The following is a 4,136-nucleotide window of genomic DNA, read 5'->3' as shown; positions in this document are numbered from 1 at the left end:
ATATGTTTGAGAGAGAAAGAGAGAAAGAGAAGGAATCACTAAGAACCATTAATCATCAGGGAAATATAGATCAAAGCCACTATGAGAAACCATCCCAGTTAGAATGGCTGTAATAAAAAAGACAGTGACAAATGTATGTGAGGATGTGGAGAAAAGAAAACTTCCATACACTGTTGAGGTAAATGAATTAGTACAGCTATTACAAAGAACAGTATTGGGTATAGCTCAATGGCACAGCACTTGCCTGGCAAGCACAAGGTCCTGAGTTCAATTCCAATTAAAAAAAAAAAAAGGTGTGGAGAATCCTCAAAAACTAGAAACATAACTACCATATGATCCCTCAGTGCTGCTTCTAGGTATTTATGGGAAGGAATTGAAGTCAGTAGATCAAAGGGACATCTGCAGTCTCACATGTTTATTGTGACACTGTTCACAACAGCAAAGACATGGAGTCAGCCTAGGTGTCCATCAAATGATGAATGGATAAAGAAAGAGAAGTACATACATATAATCAAATAGTATTTTGCCTAAAGAATGAAATTCATTAATTTTTACTAGTATGAATAGAGGTGAACATTGTTAAAGTGAAATAATCAAGCCCTAAAAGACCAGCTCCACATGCTCTCACTTATATGTGGAAGCTAAGAAGTGGATCCCAAAGAAGTAGAGAATAGTGGTTACTAGAGTGTTGGAAGAATGTGGTACCAGGGATTGAACCTGAGTCCTGGTGCTTGCCAGGTAGGTGCTTAGACCACCAAGCTATCTCCTCGGCCCCAAAACAACCATGATTTAAAAAAAGAAAAATCGGGGCTAGAGAGATGGCTCAGTGGTCTAAAGCACCTACTTGAAACAAGCTTGGCAAAGCACAGGGACCGTGGTTCGATCCCCAGCACCACATGCCAGCCAGCCCCGCCCCCTGGTGGGCTGAGCTGGCCACACACACACACAATAAATAAATGTAATAAATAAAAATAAATAAATATTTAAAAATAAAAAAAAATAAAATAAAAAAAAATAAAAAAAGAAAAATCAGTTCTGTGGTCATACTGTATAATTCAGGATGCTTGATATCCAAATAAGATTATGGTAGTTAAACCTATTGCCCCACTGTAAAACTGGTGTGAAGGATCTCTTGAATGTTCAATAACTGAGATCAAGGCTCAAGAGATCAAAGCTAAAACTGATAACCGGGCTAAGACAACCAGTATTTTGCCCCTGGCCCTCCAAGATTAACAAGGACCCAAGACATCTTTCTACAAGATACTACATTTCCAGCGAGTCACCCAATCTCCTGACTGGGAAGATTGTCACCACCCCCCCACCCCCTCATCCCCGGCCAAATAGGCATCAACCAACATACAGTGTGCAAAAAGGAGGATCACCAAAGAAATGTATCCCATACTTCCACAGGAAACCACGTGGTCATCAAGACTGTGCCCCACCCTGACAGCTGACACTAAGGAGCTAAGAGGTTCTGTACATCATCCTCGAAGTAATTCCTAAGAAACCTTAACTACTGAACTTGATATATAGAGTAAAAGATTAATTTAGATAAATACAGTTCTTAAACACCAGCAAAAATGTATAACAAAATTATACATATATATATATATATATATATATATATTTTTTTTTTTTTTTTTTAAAGGAGGCTCAGCTACTACCCTGGCTGGCCCCTGCTGGGCGTCTCCAGCTACACCTGTTACTGACAACTACTGTTCATTGAGGCTAAAAAGCCCCAATGAGGGCCAGAGCAGCTCAGCAAGAGTCCTTAGCTCAAATTGTCTTTAAAAACTACAGAGCTTCCTTTCTTTGTATAGCTAAAAGTGGAGGGACTTTGAAACTTGTCATCTTCAGATAAATAATTCACATCAGGTGAAAAAGTATCTTACTTAAAAAATAGATATACTCCATGGACAGGCCTAGGGCCCAGCTAGTTACAGTCTCTATTCAAATCCCTTAAAAATATTGCCTCAATTTGGCTCCTTTCTCCAAGTTGTCTTTCTATTCTGATTTGTATGTTTGGACTATGAATTCTTTGTTAGTAAAATATTTCTTCTCACCTAGAGGTGTCAACTTCCAAATGATCTTACAGGTGGACAACAACAAACCTGCCAGCCTTCCTTTTACCGCAGTCCATTAAATCAACCGTCTTAAGAGAGCTTGTAACTGAAGAACTCCAGTATGGTATTGATCAAAGCCTCTGTTGTGGTGACTTTTCTCTCCTTGCTGAGACAAAATACCTGACCCCTAAATTAAAGATGAAAAGGTTTATTTAACTTGCAGTTTGTAGAGGTTTCAGCCCACAATCATCAGGCTTCAAGGCAGGGTGACATGACATGGGTGACAGTTCAAGGCAGCAGAAGACAGAGTAATAAGAACAAAAGAGGGAACAACCCCCTTTTCCTCCCTTATATTGTAAGCAGGCTACTCCCCCACTCTTCAGGGCAGGTGTGGCTCACATCTCCATATGCCTTTTCTCTTGCACACCAAGAGGTTTTCAACTGGCCCCCTACTGAGTCACTTGAACTTCAAAACTTCTCAAGTTGACACAATAAAAAACATCCTAGAGTCCTCTGCACCAGGACTTAGAATTGACGAGTTAAGCTTCTACACCTCTCAAATTGATAGAGTGTATCAACCATAACTGCCTCCTTAAATTAGCTCCCTGGAAAAAGTTTCTGATTGCTGTCTCCACTACACGGACCCCTTTCAGCCCAAAGCAGCTAGATTTAGTCTCAGTTCCGAGGAAAGAATAATACAAAATAACTAATTTCTAAGATGTAGCATTCACGATAAACATTATGTGAAAAAATTAAGATAGAGAATCTGAATTCTAACTGACCACTTTTTAAAGAAACTTTACACAGCCACTTCAGGGATAACCCACTCAGGACCCCTTCCCAGAAATCCAGGAGCTGGTTTTCCTCTTATTGCTAATAAAAGCTCTCCTAACCTGCTCCTTTGGTTCACGATTTCAGTTCCAAAGTTTGTGGAACTTGAGCCAGAGCCTAGTGCCAAGTACATATTCTAAAGTTGGTTACGTGGGGCATGCCTCTGAGCACACGGGGGCTGCTACTACTCTCAGGGAAGCTTCAGACTTCTTCGCACTATAAACAATATAGAACAGGAATACTTGCAAATGTCACTTAGAAGTTGTTTCAGAAGCAACCTCAGCTTCTAAAGAAATGCAGAGTCAAAGATCTACATGGTGCCTTTGAACTTGAAAGCGAGCAGCCTCAGGAGCTCCACCTGGGAGATAGGCTCCTCCAGCTAAATCAGATGCTTGTCTATCGGATGCCGCGTGAGGCTGGGGCCCCAGAGTAGGTGCAAGAAACCTTCCAGAAAAGCTCAGCAGGGCCGCTGCTGCCAGGTCCGGACTGCTGAGTTATCGCGGGACTGGGATGGGGGTGATGGGAAGCCACAAGGCAGGACACGAGCTAGAGCGTGGGAGCCCTGGTTTCCCCTGCTGCCCCGGGGCCACGTGATTTAGGGCACTGGAGGTCCTGGAGGTTCGAGGTCCAAAGTAGACTAAACTCGAACTGGGACTAAGTCAAGGCTCACAAACGTTTGGAGGCTCGGCCCCACAGCGGGAAACAGCTACCCAAACGCACCCGCGCCGCAAGCAGTTAAAGCGCCTCAGTCAAAGTACTACACGGACCCCGCCACGCGCAGAGCCAAAGCACACCGCGCCGGGCGGCGCACGCCCCTTTAAAGAGACGCACGGCGCGTCTCGCGCGGCTGACAGCCCCAGTACGATCATTTGCATACGACTTCCGGGCCCGGGAGAGGGGCGGTGGACCCCCGACGGCCGTTGATTGGACGCTGACCGCGGCGCCGAATCGGAGTTGCTTTGCGCCACAGTCGCCCAATCGCAACTCGCTTTGCTCGCGGAGGGCGGAGCCAGGCGGCTCCGCCAGTGGGAGGCAGCGTTGTTGGAGGACACGGCAGCGCAGCCCTGGAGCGAGTGGAGGGACGGCTGCCACTGCCGCAGGAGGCGCGAGGTGCGGGACGCGTGGTGCTCGCGGCTAACGGCGCCATGGGCGAGCGAGTGGGGAGGGGGCGGGGCAGGAGGGGAGGCTGTGAGGGCCGCCGGGGGTGCTGTCTGGCGCCTGATAGGCCGGGGGCGCGCCAGG

At 45.8% G+C, this 4,136-nt stretch overlaps 1 protein-coding gene across 2 annotated transcripts in view; it reads left to right on the top strand.

Moving 5' to 3' along the window:
• Positions 1–3,890: 3,890 nt before the first annotated feature.
• Positions 3,891–4,136, top strand: part of Nap1l4 (nucleosome assembly protein 1 like 4) — a 43,808-nt gene continuing 43,562 nt past the window's right edge. The window contains exon 1 of one of the 2 annotated variants that reach the window (XM_004627093.2): positions 3,891–4,004. The gene's annotated coding sequence lies outside the window, so the exon portion shown is untranslated. The remainder of the gene's footprint in view (positions 4,005–4,136) is intronic. The other variant, XM_004627092.3, reaches the window with a different exon arrangement.

This window comes from Octodon degus, unplaced genomic scaffold, assembly GCF_000260255.1.
Source record: "Octodon degus isolate 3935 unplaced genomic scaffold, OctDeg1.0 scaffold00018, whole genome shotgun sequence".
In the NCBI taxonomy this organism is placed as follows: domain Eukaryota; kingdom Metazoa; phylum Chordata; class Mammalia; order Rodentia; family Octodontidae; genus Octodon; species Octodon degus.
This window is presented reverse-complemented; position numbering and strand designations above follow the sequence as displayed.